We start from the raw sequence: 16,652 nt of genomic DNA on the forward strand, positions 1-16,652 counted from the left end.
GGGGGGGTAAGAGGAGGGAGGGGAGGGAAAAGCACAGGTAATCAAAAGTGTGACCCATAGGACATGGTGATCCACTCTCCAGTCATTTGGAACTGTCTTACTGGTGAATGTAAGACAGTGACTGGTCAATGCCATGGATATTTTTTATTTGCATCAGTGTCTGATGGAAGTAACAACAATGCACATCTAAAAATCAAAGAAAAAACCCATTCTGTTCCCATACTGTTAGATTCCAGATCTCTAGGTAGGCAGCTTACACCATGCTCTGCAATTGAAGAGTACCTTAAAATTGTTTCAAAATAATGTTACAAAAGAATGTTACAAAAGAATGTTTCAAAACAGACTGAGGATCATGAGTATCAACTTTGGTTCATTTCTTCTCTGTTATTCATCAGATTATTTCTAGAACACTTTATCACAAGATACTACGACTGGAACTAAAATCAAAAGAGTTGTGACCCACAGATTGCAGGGAATAATCTGTCTATCTATCTAGTTAAATGGCTCATATGGGAAAGTCACTGATTTGCTGTTAAAGTTAAATTCTTCCCCCATGCAGAGGCAAATTTACTATAGATCCTTTCTGACAACAGTGAATACTTTTCTCTCAGTTGTGCTGTTACAGAGCTACTTGTGATTACTTGTGATAACCACGAAATGGACCCCTCAGAAGTGAGAAAGACATAACATTTTAAGTTGAGAAGTCCTTTTTGATAGCACAGTATTTAATCATACATATTTTGCTGCTGAAATGTTTAGAAAACCTCAAACCATCACTTGTTCCGGGCATTATGAGTTAGCTACTAGCTCATCAACTTTCTGATAAAGGTGAACTTTTAAGTGGGATTTGAATGCAGGAGAGGTGTTCCTTTGTTTGAATCAACCCTGAAAAAGCAGAAATAAGACCAATTGGTGTACAGGAAAGTACAGAAGAACCAGCTTAATGGTGTGTAGAGAGTTGTTTAATCTGTGGAATAGAGAGAAACAGTTTAAATCAAGCTGTATGTAGGCATATTTGTGAGGATCTGCCACTTTGTGTCTCTAAAATCACAAATCATTCACATAGCATGAAAAGGGATCCATTGATAACAAAGTCAAGGGCCAAATTCATAGCTGATTTAAAGTTCTCAAGGAAATAGCAAGGATTAAACTAGCTGATGATCTGATGACCCATGGGTTCATTTTGTAAGGGTAAACTGTGGACACACTCATATTGTCTGTTATCTTTACTTCTTCCCTATCCTGGTTGCTCCCCTGCCTTCCCTGAGTAAACTGTTTGCCAGTCTCAACTGGATTTGATAATTTAGTTGCATATTTCACAAGGGTGGAAGCTAAGAGAGATTCTCAGTGCCTGTTCTGAGGATCCAAACTGAACGACAGTCACACAGTTTGCACTTAACTACGTGAAAAACTGTAATCAGGCTGAATATCTTGCCAGGTCAGAGAGAGTACACTTACTGTTCAAAGTTTCTTTCTCCATCAATTAAGGAGTGAAGTCAGACTGCAACATTAAGAAGTACATTAAAAAAAAAGGGAAAAAAAAAAGGCAAAAAAAAAGCAAAAAAAAAAAGGGCTATGAGGACATAAAACATAAGATCTTTTTCCTAGTTTTGGCTTAACGAGCAGGATTTTCTGTTGCACTTTAGAGCTAGATGGGGAGATTGTTGTGTCTTAAAACAATATCAGGATCATGCAGAAGGCAAATTTTTATATCTATGCTTAGCTCTTTAATGCAGCCTTGTCATTAAAATCATGGTCCATCAAACATTGTAATATATGAGTTTGGGTGGGCAGGGATTAAAAATGTATTAGCCATTCTCCCTTCTTAGCAAAAATCCTAGCAGAAACACACACAAATTCGTGTTTAAAACAAACTTTTAAATAAGGTTTGAAGAAACATATCTCATTAATATGTTCTTTAAATACAATACATACGGTTGCTTTAAACACTGTTATTTTTACTGTTTCCTTAAGCACAACACATCGTGTTGCTTTAGGTGGAAACTTAAAACAAGGGGTTGTGTGCACCCACTTCTTTGAATAATTGGATTGTGTTCCTTGAGTGACTGGAACATAGATCTTGTCAAAGTGGATTACATCCATGATCCATCTAATCCACTGTCCTTCTTCTGAGTGGCCAGTGCCAGATGCTACGAAGCATGGCACACAAACCTTATGCTAGACAGATGTAGTACAGTCTGGCACCATGCAGAACTCTTTTCAATGAGTGAATTTTTTTGGTAATGTCAGTCTCACTTGATACCATGGGAACAATGCTATGACAAGGGAACCAAAGGTGTTGCTGAATTTAGAAATAATTTTGCCCACAAAGAGGAGAAGAATAAGAGAAAGAAAATAAAGATAAAACAGATACTTGAACATTTGAATGTACCTTTCATTGAGATCCTTTGAGAAAAAAGTACTTTTGCTTGTTATCCTACCAGTGTCTGCTGAATCTGTCAAGGGTTCTCCCAGTAAGATGTTTTCAAACATGACCACTGCATAACAAGTAGAGATGCATGTGGTTAACTGTTGATTAAAAAACCTGGATGGAGATTTTTGTTTGTTCTCAAGATGCTCATGGATAAAATGTTGACAGTATGTAAGCCTGAGGGAAAAATCAAGATTTGGCAAACAAGTGGTAAGAGGGCAAGGAGTATACAAAAAATACGTGCTGTTACAAAGAAATTTTTGTGAATAAACAAGTTATATTCCCTTTAGAAGCCAGGTTTGGAGCTTTTAATAAAATGTAGAGATGTTTTTTATGAAGATTTCATATGACATTTTATAGAACAGCTATCTCATAAAAGCTGAAAAAGACAATGGTTGGACAATTTCACTGCACCCGTGGCGGTAACATTAAAATGTTTTTCATATAAACTTGTCGATCAAAACTTCTTCATAGAAGGCATCTTTGTCTGTCTCAGCTTAATGTTGCTGCTGCAGTGGTCCATGGGCTTTACAGCTCTCCAAAGATGGATATAATGTGTTTCTACAGATACTACTTCTTTTATTGGTTTTATTTGCTGTACTCTATCTTATGGCTTTTCATCCCCTTCCCTCAGGCCACGTGTAGTTCATGGAGAAGGACTACTCAAATGCATTTAAAGGTGGAATCATTCACCTTGTTACTCATGTTAGCTGTTTTAAAAGTACTTGACTTGTTTAGTCAAACTAGTAAAAACTCCCTTTTGTGTTCAAAACCAATGTATAAGTTAGTGAAAATTTCCCAGTTATTTTTATAATACATTTAAAATTGCCATAAATATTAAATGCACAATGGTCCCAATGTGAGACACCTGATGGTGAATTTAATTCCCTTCTCTTTATGTAGAAATGGATATAAGAATGCAAATGAAACTGCAGGTGTTACTAAGTTCCATCCAACTACGATAAAAAAGGGCTGACCGATGAATAAGCCATTTTGGGCTTAGCGTGTATGGTTATTGCTCAATAAAATTAAGTATAACATGTTTTTTACTCCTTTATACATATAATGGAGGAAATCAACAAGTGCAATCAAGGGCAAAGGCAACTGAATAAATTCACATTTGAATAACAGATTTACCTCCTTCTTGTCTAGACTGGAAAACTAAATAAGTGCTTTTATCTGTTTTTACAATTTCCATCACTCTCAACTGGAAAATCCAAACATGAAGTTGCATTGCCAAGTATTCTCACTTTCTTTCAAAATTCAGTGAACTTAGATCAAGCTGATCACAGCTTAGAAAGATGCAGTAACAAGTCAGGCAAGGAATTCACTAGTCAGAAAGTGCCCTGGGGAGTTAGTGTATGTTCTGTATTGTAAGTGCTATGCCACATGAAGGAAGAACGAAAAAGAAAATTGATGTGGGAAACTGTTCTTTTCTTCCCCACATGATGGTAACTGACAGGAAGGCACAGAATGGTACCAGTTGCTCATACACAGCATTGTTTTAGGAGGCAGATAGGCCTGTAAGAAAGTCTTAAGTGACCAGCGCAGAGGCAGATCATGTAAATCCACCTCCTGCTGCTTTTTGTCTGGGTGGCCTGTTAATATCCGAGATTTTCTTCATTTGGTCTGTATGAAGATAAGTGACTCCATTGCCAGAGAATAAAACATTACCCAGCAAACAAGGTGTAAACAGATAGGAATGAACCCTAACAGTCACCCGTATTTTTCAAGGAGTGGTTGTTAAACCTCCGTTTTCCCCCTCTGAAGTCTTCATGAAAATCTGCCATGAGTCCTATGGAGCCACTTAACCAGTTTGCTAGAATCACTCTCTCCTTATCAAGCTGTAAGGCTAAATGTACTGTACACCTTAATCTATTGATTTATTGTGATTATTTTTTTGTCAGCTATCTCAAACTATGTTGCTAAAATAATCCCACAGTTTCTCAATGATTTATTACACATATGCTACCCAGAGGATCAATCCACTTAAACACAAGCAATGTGACTTGATTTTAAAGTAGGCATTATAGTAAAAGAAAATGCAATATGAGATGGTGAAAATTTCTGAGGCAGGAGGTGAGGGATCCTCATGGGATTATCACAAAGCCTTTTAGATTTAGATGTGTGCTGGGTGTCTATTAACAGCTATAGCCACAGGCTGTAGAGAAGCTGCATATCACTCACCCATGAGAATATGTGTGACTAAACAGCTCACCTCAGGTTTAATGTCCAGCAAAGCCTATTTAAGGCGTTGTGTTTTTTTTCTCCTTATTTTTCCCCTTTTATTTCTTTTCTAGTTATAGCCTTCTGAGATTTTTGCAACCATACTCAAGCTGAGGGCAGCAAAGATTTTTTTTGTCATTTTTGTATTTTACGCAATCAGATCTGGACACTGTTAAATATGTTTTGATTTCCAAGGTTCAGACCCAGTAACAGTAACATCAGAGCAGAGCAGAGCAGTAACATCAGCTTGAAAGCCTAAGTGGCCATTGTAAGTGTAGATCTCTTGTGAACACAGTTGTCTGTTGCTGTACTGAATGTACAAACCCCCTCTTATTTCCCAGGGTAAGACACAATAGCAACATTGCGGTCTCAGAACTATGTAATCCAAGGGTAATAACTTAAATTGTTTTAGTTTATTGAACACACAAAAATTTGTGCAACCCAAAGGCTTAAATGTACAGTTTAAGTGAGAAAAATGTTGAAAATATGAAACAAGGGTGAACCAAGTGCTTGGAAAGAGGTCTTCGTCATTTGAGGAAAAACAATCTTCTGTGAGGAAAAACAATCTTCTATAACCATTAGTTGATAAACAGGCTGAGAGAACTGCTGGATGATATGATAAGGATGGGTTATAACGGATAGGCCTGTTTTGTTCTAGCATATTTCTCTTGCTAGATATATTCCCCAGACAGAATTTTGCAGAAAAACAATGAGCTTCTTCCTCAAAAACATAAGCTAATGTTTAGTGTAGTTGCATCCTCTTTTGAGCCAGTGCACTTCAGATGGCTGTGTTCAGAAATGGAAGGTCCTGAGGAGCTCTGAAATCAAACATTCCTATAGTTCAGCACATATGGCCAAATTATTCAAATCATCCCCAAAACAAAAGGTCATGCAATGTTTATATCAGAATATTTAACCTGCTATCCATTAGTATACTGTCACTAAGTATTAATGGTCAGTTCTGCAACAGACAGATTTGTTTAGGATGGAAAGTAAATGTTTTCATAAAATTAATCCAAAAGAGTTAAATTCTCTAAACTCCTTACTAGACCTTTGGGCATGCTTTAGACAGCCTAAGCACTGGGCAGTTCTCTCTCCATTATATTTTCCGCTGGTTTGGCACAAGTGGTTCCAGCCTGTGACCAGAAAGAATCATAGAGTAGTTTGGGTTGGAAAAAACCTTTAAAGGTCATCTAGTCCAACCTCCCCTCCAGCGAGCAGAGATACCTGCATCTAGATAAAGTTGCTCAGAGCCCCATCCAACTTGACTTTGATTGTTTCCAGGGATGTAGGGCTTTTACCACCTCTCTGGGCAACCTGTTTCAGGGCTTCATCACCTTCATAATAAAGAATTTTTTCCTTGTATCTATTCTAAATCTACTCTCTTGTAGTTTAAAACCATTAGCCTTTGTCCTATTGCAATAGATTCTGCTAAAAAGTTTGTTCCTATCTTTTTTATAGATTCCCTTCAGGTTCTGGAAAGCTGCTATAGGGTCTCCCTGGAGCCTTCTCTTCTCCAGGCTGAACAGCCCCAACTCTCTCAGTCTTTCTTCAGAGGAGAGGTGTTCCATCCCTCTGATCATTTGCATGGTCCTCCTGTAGACCCACTCCAACAGGTCTGTGTCTTTCCTGTGTAGAGGACTCCAGAACTGGACATGGTGCTACAAGTGGGGTCTCACCAGGGCAGAGCAGAGGGGCAGAATCACCTCCCTCAACCTTCTGGCCATGCTTCTTTTGATGCAGCCCACAATATGGTTGACCTTCTGGGTTATGAATGCATGTGGCTGGTTGATTGCCAGCTTTTCATTCACCTGTACCTCCCATCTTCTCCAGAGGGCTGCTCTCAATCCCTTCATCCCCTAGTCTGTATTGATACTAGGTTTTGCCCTGACTCAGGTGCAGAACCTTGCACTTGGCCTTGTTGAATCTCATGTTCACATGGGCTCAATTCTGGAGTGTGTCCATGTACCTCTGGATGGCACCCCATCTGTCAGGCGTGTCAACTGCACCAGTCAGCTTTGTGTTGTCTGCAAACTTACTGAGTGTGCACTCAATCCTACTATCTGTTTCACTGATGAAGGTATTATACAGTGCTGGTCCCTATACAGATCCCCGAGGGACATAACTTGTCAGCAAACTCCATCCAAGCCTTGAGCAATTGACCACTATCCTCTGGAAGCAGCCAAACAACCAATTACTCATCCAAGGACAAGTCCACCCATCAAATCCATATGTCTCCTACTGAGAGAGAAGGATGTTACAAGGGACCACACATCCTTACTAAGACAGACAAAGTTGGGAAGAACATACTCTGTCTGAATACGACTCAGTGTGTGTGTTGTCACATGTAGCTGGGTTAAAAATGAGAACAAATTAGAAAAAAAGATAAGATTCTTTTAAAAGAAAAGTACAATCATCCACATGATGTGATGAAACAGGAAAAGGCTCTTCAGATAACAGCTGTCCTGAAATAGCTTTCAGTATAATTGCTGTAAATAAAGATATTAAATCTACATAAATCTTTATTTTTACAGGAATATGATTGCTTCACACATTAGATTTGTCACTGCGATGTGACAGTCTTTCCTTATTTGAGCATTCCCCAGTAAATCTTTATTCACAACAACTGATGCACGACTCCAGATATAATACTAGACAGCACAAAATGAAAACCGTTTCACGCAAAAGTATCAAATTCATGTAGTATATATATATATATCTATACATGAAACCCCAGAACCTAAATGGCAGGATTTGACACAGTTATAAAGCTAACAGATTCTGTAAAAAACCTCCACAACCCACCCTACAATCCCACATTACTGTGATCTCTTCTCTGCTTTAGTTGATTTATAAAGGGGCAGTGTGGTTCCAAGATGGAAATAGCAGTAACAAAGCAGACGTCTTAATTTTTGATTGAACAAATTGTGTTCCAAAGTGAGGACAAAAATAATATCTCCCTCACCTGTGGCATTTTTTATTACTGTAATTTTAAACAAAACAAGCTTTGTGTAGCTCACCAGGCAATTTTACTCTTTATTTCTTGCTCTGTGCTGTTCTGTTAATTTTGACAGGCAAGGATGTATTTTTTTCCACTCCCTACTGTATTCTAACTTAACTTTCAGAGTCCAAATCTATTGTGCTTGCACAACAGTCTGTAGTCAGATGGCTTCCTGTTCTGCTGCTTTTTGACTGAGCTAACTAGCTTTGGAGCTGTGAACACCATGGAGTTAGGGTTTTGGCTACCAAGCTAAGGAACTCAGATGTTTCACCCTAGACTTGTATTGCCACAGGCTCAAATTGCATATTTTTAAAAGAAAATGCCACCTTCTCTAATCTTTTATTTTAATGGCCCATACGTTTCAAAGCTGACAGCACCATATTTAGCATACTGCTAGATCTTTACCTATTTATTTCTTTAAAATGAAATATGTCATTGGATGGGGCAAAAAATTATCAACATGAGTGTTTGTATTCTTAAAGAACTCTGAATTACTACACTTTCAGTAAGGAAACAGTAGTTAGTGGGTAAATTTGTCTCATGTGGCTCTTTATATTTATTGAAACCACTGTGAGAAGAATTCAGATTTTTTGTTATATTTTAGTTTTATTTTGTAAAGTGAAATGCAACATATTTTGCCATGGTCATTTAAAACTCCACAATACTTTTCAATATAAAATAAATTTCCTCAGGATGCTAAGCTTTCTTACTTCTGAAAGTGATCACATTTGTTTTAAAATTTGTTGTAAGTTGTACCTTGAGTTCATAGAATCATAACGTGGCTATGGTTGGAGGGAACCTTAAAGATCATCTAATTCTAACCCTCCTGCATGGGCAGGGACACCTCCTACTAGATCAGGTTGCTCAGAGCCCCATCCAACCTGGCCTTGAACACTTGCAGGGATGGGGCAAATTTAACTTCTCTGGACAGTCTTTTCCAGTGTCTCACCAGCCTCATAGTGAAGAATTTCTTCCTAATGTCTAACTCATTAACTCGTCTCCCCTCTTCCAGTTTTAATCCATTACTCCTTGTTCTCTGGCTACAAGACGTTGTAAAAACTCCCTCCCCAGCTTTCCTGTAGATCCTATAAAGTCTCTCTGTAACTTTCTCTTCTCCAGACTGAACAGCCCCAACTCTCTCAGCCTGTCTTCGCAGGAGAGGTACTTCAGGCCTTGATCAGATTTGTGACCCTTATTTGGACTTTCCCCAGAAGCTCCATGCCCTTCTTATGTTGGGGGCTTCAGAGTTGGACACAGTACCCCGGGTGGCGTCTCACGAGAGCTGAGTAAAGGGGAAGAATCACCTCCCTTGACCAACTGGCTACACTTCTTTTGGTGCACCCAGGACACGGTTGGCTTTCTGTGCTGCAAGTGCACATTGCTGGCTCATATTGAGCTTCTTGTCCACCATCACCCCTAAGTTCTTCTCCTCTGAAGGTCCAGAGAGTTTTAAACTAGTGATGCCAGGGGACGGGACCCTCAGATCATCCCACACCCTCCACATTGTGGACACAACCAGTAACATATGCCCTGGACATGCAGGAGGACTTCAGACCAACAGGAAAACATCTGATCTGCAAAATATTAACTCCACCAGCACAACTGCTTCTAAGGGGGCCCATCTTAAATGCTTCTATGTGGATGTATGGAGCATGGGGAACAAATAAGAGGACTTGCAGATGTTTGTGTGTTCCTGCAGGGTTGGGATAGCTGGGTATAAACTCTTTAGGAAGGACAGGCGGGGCAGAAGAGGAGTAAGGAACTGGCTGGATGGTCACACTCAAGGAGTGGTGATTATTTGCTGTATGTCCAGATGGAGACCTGTGATGAGAGGTGTTCCTCAAAGGCTGGTACTGGGAATAGGAAGATCTCTCTCTTGAATGACTCAACTCTCTTCCTAGATTCTGTAAATGCACACAATTGCACAAAAATATTTGTCATAAATCACTGTTCTATTAGACAGGAGATGAAAAGGGCATAAGAATGTCAAGATGAAAAAAAAAATAAAAATTGCCTTATTGTGATTTTTTCTCTTCACACAAGCTGGGAAAAATGCTATTGTACTGAACAAGAATGACCAAGTATGCTTATGAACAAGAAAGTACAGCTTTTTGTATCTAAAGCGTCTCAGAAGAACTGCCTCATCCTCCAGCACTGATTTAGCACACTGACCAACATCAGTTGGTCCCATCTGAATGGGCTTCAGAATGAAAAAAATGTTTTTCATTAAGTTGCATACATAATTGGAGTACCCCTCATTTTGACGAGAAAAGCCCAGAAATTTTTACTTTTGTTGATTTTCTCTTATTTACTGGAAATTCAACTAACTGTGAGTATTCAGTATAAATAAGCTGAATCATATGTTAAAAGTTAAGGCAAATTAATTACATATGAAGTCAGGTTATGCAGTAAGTTAATTATTAATATTTATTACTAAAACATTACCAACAGTGTATTTGACTGACACCAGCATTATCACTTTAAATTAGTTACAGCCTGGATGAGGGAAAAAATTATGTAATTCTTGTCACAACTCTAACATGACACTGGGTAAGTTGAGCACTAATTAGGAAATGAAACTAAATTGTGATCTAAAAAAAGCCCAGTGCAAACAATGAAGAAAGAAAAAAATATCTCAGCAATAGGCCTGTCAAACAGATGACAAAATATTGCTTGATATGACTGTAGTTTGAGATAAAATCAAATCAACCACAAAACAATGGGAAGTCTGGGATAAAGTTTATCTCCTCAGACTGAAGTATTGATTGAATCAACTATACAAGGCAATCCTTTGAGGGTGCAGAGAGAATGATAACACTCTATAGTATATGAATGAGTGACTGAAACATAAATGAATGTAAGCAGCAAATGAATTCCTGAAAAGGGCAGACTAAATAACATATGGAAATTTGCACAATAAAAGCTCTCTCACCAGTTTTTCTGGCCACACTAAACAGCAGAACAACTCCTTTTTTGGACATAAAGATGCTCCTGAATCACAAAAATGCAATAAACTATCTGGTTATTAATCCTGAATCCTTTGTTCTTCTGCTTATTAATTGTGTTGAAGGAATCTTCATCACTTTCCACAACAGCACAATGAATGGGGAAAAAAAGCCTGCAGTACATCTCATGGCCTTTCCTCAATTTAGCTTATGTTTCCTAAGGTTCCATCAGTTTCCAGAGAAAATGCTATAAGTTGCTTTTAGTCATGTTTTTTAAAAGCCTCAATTATAAATTTCTGAGTGAGTTTACTTCTTGCAATTTTATTTGCCTGCTGTCTCTTCAGCTCACAAAATAAGTTTGAACTGACATATACTTCTTCCTCTGCAAATGACACTTTTAAACAGAGCTGGTATATCTAAGGTAGCAGGAAAACAATGATGAAAAAATATTTCCTCATTCTTCCTTATTTATTTCAGACAAATTTTCTGCTAGAATTTATCTGTCAATAATATACTTGAGTTTTTTTGGGGGGAGAGTTTATTGCCTGTTGCTTCAAGAATTATAACTAGATAGGAACTGGGTTGTATTAGTAGTTATAAATCTACTGCTGCTACTGACTGTGGAGTTACCGTCTTCACTTATATAGTGTCTGCTCAATTGGGGTTTGAGCTATTAGTGCTTTGTTGGAGAAACTGCAAAATTACCAGGATTGCTATGGAATTCAGGAATGCATTTTTTTTTCTGTAACAAACTGCTCATTTGTCCCTTTAGATGAAATGATCAAGGATTTTTCTGTTGCTGAGGCACATACGACCCAGAAAATTGTAGGAAAATTCCACACAAATATAGTGCATATTGACAGCAGGTGTGCTAACTAATTACAAAGTGTATTTATATAATGAGTGTTACACACTTCCCAACCATACGATAATCAAAAACTCTTCTGGTACTGTAAAGAGAGGCTATCAAAAACCTGGATGAAACATCAGCTGCCTTAACTAGTGCCTGAGTAACATTTGGCTTAGCGTACAGAGAAACTTAGTGGCTTTGAGGATTTGCCTTGATGAGGATAATATTGACATTGCCTTCATATTAGTATTATTTTTATACCACCAATAATGTGAAATGTCAATGGCATCACACAGCACGTTTGAATTAAGGGAGGCTGCAAACTTTTCAAAAGCCTATCTCCATGTTTTAGAGATATTTATGTCTGCAGCAGTGCTTCCATATTTATTTCCCTAGTAATCCACTTAAAGTAATAGCATTCCAGAAGCTAAGAAGCATGATCTGCTTTAATGACCAAATCTGGAAATGCTTAGTCAGTTGTTCAGACTGCAAATTCAAAATATCCATCTTACCAGCTAAGGGTGGAATAAGCCTGACTACTCACAAATTAACTAAATTGTGTAAGTGTCCTTTGCTGAATGTTTCTATAACGTGTCTGGCAGATTTAACCTGTTGCTGCATTATTTGCAAATCTCCATTATGATCTAAACCTACAGCTCTTCTGCATCTCCAAGCCTCCTGCTTGCTCAGAAAAACAATTCTTTTCTGGTCACTTTTTCCTCTCCTTGCTATCTATCTTCTATGCCATCTTCTCTTGTCAGTTAGCATATTTATTACTCCATTCCTTTCTCCAGTTGACTTTAGGTGTAACATTTTGCTCTCTGCTTTTCCAGGGCTATGATTTGATCAAATAATAATTATTCCAGATAGTAATTTCTTCAGGTTTGGATTTTTCCTCCTGCCCAGCCCAACTGACTGCCTGTGCTGACCACCATCCTCTGTCCATGTTCCTCAGCACTGCTCAGGTCCTGACACTGCCTGCCCTTCTTTCCTCACCTGACACCCTTCTCTTCTCTTGCTTCTGGGGCTTTCAGGCTTCTCATCTTTTGCACTTTTTCCTACTGCTGAGAAGAATCTGCCTCTGGCTATTTTTACTCACTATATCCTCTCATGCACCACTTTTTGAGAAGTACTACAAGCAGATTAGAAGCAGAAGCAAATCAATAACTTGTCAGTATTCTCTCTCAAAGGAAATAATGGTTGATCATTTTGCATTAGTTCCCAGATATCATTAATAGAGACTGAAAAAAACACAACCAAAACTTATCCTGCTTTTCCTTTTGTTCATGCCAGCAACACATTGAAATTTTCTCCTAGGAAATAGTGGGCCTTCCACCCACACACTCCAGCACACAGACCACAGCTTGTTACTGCAGAGACATCTCCTGAAGCCCTAGGGTTGGCATCACGAACAGCAGCACTTGTGTTTTGAAGAGTTCTCAGGGAAGAATAATGTGGTAAAGTGTGTGGAAAATTTACCTCTAAAAAGTTGTCTAGAAATGGACAGCAGAACAGCTTTCATGTAAAGCATGCACAGGATATTAAATGTCAGTTAACTGAGCTACTTTATACCTCTCACTTACGTCTATTACCCTTTCGTTTAAGCACAAATAACACACACATATATATAAAATACACACATATATATATTACACATATTTGCTAGTCATAGTTTGGTACCACTTGGACCAGACTTAGTGTCATTGCAGTGTTATGCTCTCAGTATAACAGCTACTTGAACACTCAGTATGTTGATGCAAATGTAAAGAAAAATGAATGGAATAAATGATAAATGTGCACTTTTAATTAGATTTTGGGACATATCCAGTACTATATACTGTTTTGCCTCTGGATTAGAGCGAGCACTCAAAAGAGAGAGTTTTTGACGGACCAAAGTGGGGTGGAGTTAATTTCTGTCCTGCTTCTGGTCAATGTGAAGAGAAACATACTGAACCAGCAGTGAAATTTCCAGGAAATGTGGTGGGGGACTGAAAAGTGTAAAAGCTACATTCAGATCCTCTGCCTGATACTGGCTTCTGCTGCAGGCTAGAAATATTCTCCAATATTTCAAAAAAGGCTTGTTATGTTATTCCTCTTGCACTCCAGCATGCTGTTCTCAAGCATGCTGAACCAGTACTGTGCTGAGTGCACCCAGCAGGAGGCAAAAGCAAACAAAATAGACCAACAGTAACAACTCTTCTCCTCCCTACCCAAACCTGCTCACTTCAGTGCTTGTTTCAGAGCAGTAACACATCACTAGGGTTGCAGGCACCACTCCCTGAGCTGACTTGTTTAAGAAGGTGCCATAGGAGCAAAGTGTGAAAGCCTATACTCAGCTACCTGGAGAAAGATGAAACAGTGTTGTGCTGGGGAATGTTAAAGTTAAAATGTGCTTTTGAAGTAGGTTAAAACAAGAGAAAGTTACCTGTAAGGCATTGTGTTCAGCAAACTGATTTCAGGAGTGTTATTACAGCATAGAGTTTAGTCCCAGAAGGGCACTGCTTAGTTGGGCTTATTTTCATATCTTACTTGAATGTAATCTTGAGAAAATTTCAATGAGCTGTATTTTGATATTCCTACATGAAAGAAATAATGACCTACTTCATGCAAATTTCTATTTAAATCTGTGGATATGCTGGTGGACTGAGGAGCTGCTAACCTGAGATGGCTAAGAATTTTGCTTGCTGGAGACAGCCTTCCTCTTAAAATTGTGCTGCTGCATAGAAAAGAAACCATGGATCATAGGAAGAAATATGGAAAGATCAGCTTTAGGAGTTTTGTCTTTCAGCATTTCTAAAAAGCAAAAAGTTTTGAGTATAAGTTTAAATCTTTTCTAGTAGATAGGATCCCACATAACTGGGGAAATTAAAAAAAATACATTTTACTTCTTTTTTAAATGAACAAAAAAGTGATTTTATGTGTGTGTTTGTTTTTCTCCCCTATGTATTGGGGTGGCTAATTCACTGGATTGGAAAAGCTGTATTTGTAGAATATAGGTTGTTGCTTGGACTAATCAGATTTCATTTCAGGTGCCATAAATTAAAGCACCTGAACAAAGTCTAGAGAAATCACATCAGATAAAAGGACTGTATTCTTAAAACTTCCAAAGAATGGCTGTGAGTTGGTGCCATTTGATGATATTTAAGAATACAACTGGCAAAATCTTAGATGGAACAATTTTGTGGGGAATATTCTCTCATCTCATAGAAAACAGTTAAATTTTTTTCCCCACAATGTTTCAGATGCTTGATTTGGATCTATTTATTTATTTATTTTTAAATGTTAGAATTTCCTTTACAAGTTCACACTCCTGACCCTCTAGCAATGAGGCTGTATTACACAGAGCACTATTGAGGTAAAGTTCTCAGTTATAGAACCACAGAATGTTTTGGGTTGGAAGGGACCTTAAAAATCACCTTGCTATGTGAGCTCTCTCTCAGAAAATAACACCAGAATTAGGAAAATGTGCTTGTATTTGGTTCATTTAGAAGTTTGAACAAGTACATTACTTCAGTCTTGGCATTATTTAACAGGAAGAAGGTCACATTATAGCAGCATATTCCTGCAGCAGAACTTTGCAACATATTGTAATGAGTCACTATCAAAGGGCAGGCTTAGTCTTCCAGGAAAATCTTACATTCTTGGAGATGTGTATAAGGCTAACAGACATTATAAGAGGCATGTTTGATTTTTGTTTTGTAATTTTATGTTTTAAATAGGCAAATCAAAGTCTTCTTACTGCAATTGTTTTTAATATCTCTTCCTTTTTTTCTTCATGAAATAGGTGCTTTCTATGGACTGTTGTAGTTTCCGAGACAAATTCTCCCAAACTGATCCCTCACTTCAGTATAATTTTTTGGGAGGATTCTTTTTTTACACCTTAGACTTCTTCTTTCACCAAATTGTCCACAGACAGACTTTTCAATGAGGAAACATATTTGAACTGCCTGTTACATGTTTCATCTGTTTTCTCTGCAGATTTCAAAACACAGCGGCTGGAAAAAGTTGTGGTTTTTTTGTTGTTTTTTTTCAAAGTATTTTTCACTGAAGAACTGGAGAATGGTTGAAGTTGGAAGGAACCTCTGGAGGTCATCTGGTCCAAGAACCTTCTCAAGCAGGGCCACCTAGACTTGATTGCCCAGGACAGTGTCCAGATATTTTTTTTAATATCTTCAAGGATGGAGACTCCACAATCTCCCTGGCCAACCTGTGCTTGTGCTTGGTCACTATCACAGTAATAAAGTGATGCTCAGAGAGAACCTCCTGTGTTTCAGACTGTGCCCCTTGCCTTTAGTCCTGTCACTGGCACCACTGAAAAGAGCCTGACTTCCTCCTCCTCCGCTGATAACACTCCACCTAAGGCAGCTGAAGATGCCATCGACCTTCAAGGACACATAGTGGCTCATGTTCAACCTGGTGTCCACCAGGACCCCCAGGTCCTTTTCTGCCAAGCTGTTTTCTAGCCAGGCAGCCCTTCAGCCCCTACTGGTACACGTAGCCATTCTTCTCCAAATGCAGGGCCTTACACTTCTTCTTGCTGAACTTCATGAGGTTATTGTCAGCCCATTTCTCAAGTCTGTTGAGGCCCATCTGTGTGTCAGCACACCCATCTGGTGTACCAGCCACTTCCCCCAATTTTTCACCATTAGCAAACTTGCTGAGTGTACATGCTGACCCATCACCCAGGTGATTGTCAAAGATGTCAAGTAGGATTGGACTCAGTATTAACCCCTGGGGCACACTGCTCTTCACTGGCTTCCAGTTCAGTTTTGTGCATCTGATATTTGTGCCACCTCAACATGAGGAAGAACTTCTTTATTGTGAGGGTTACAGAGCACTGGAACAGGCTCCCCAGAGAGGCTGTGGAGTCTCCTTCTCTGGAGACTTTCAAGACCTGTCTGGATGCCTTTCTGAGTGATCTGCCTTAGTTTTGTTTTTTTATGGTCCTGCTCTGGCAGGTAGGTTGGACTCAATGGTCTTTGGAGGTCCCTTCCGACCCCTAATACTCTGTGATTCTGTGTAATTGTGCTCTGGGCTCAGCTATTCAGCGAGTTTTCAATCCACCTCAGAAATTATATGAAAGAATTTATCTGAAATCAATTATAGGAAAGAAATTATATTAAATCTCCTGCTTGTGATTCAGTAGTATTAAAAGTTAAGAAGTTATCTTTCCAGTGTACAATTCCCATTGAAAATTAC

The sequence above is a fragment of the Chaetura pelagica genome, unplaced genomic scaffold (assembly GCF_000747805.2).
Source record: "Chaetura pelagica isolate M959 unplaced genomic scaffold, ChaPel_1.0 scaffold109, whole genome shotgun sequence".
Taxonomy (NCBI): domain Eukaryota; kingdom Metazoa; phylum Chordata; class Aves; order Apodiformes; family Apodidae; genus Chaetura; species Chaetura pelagica.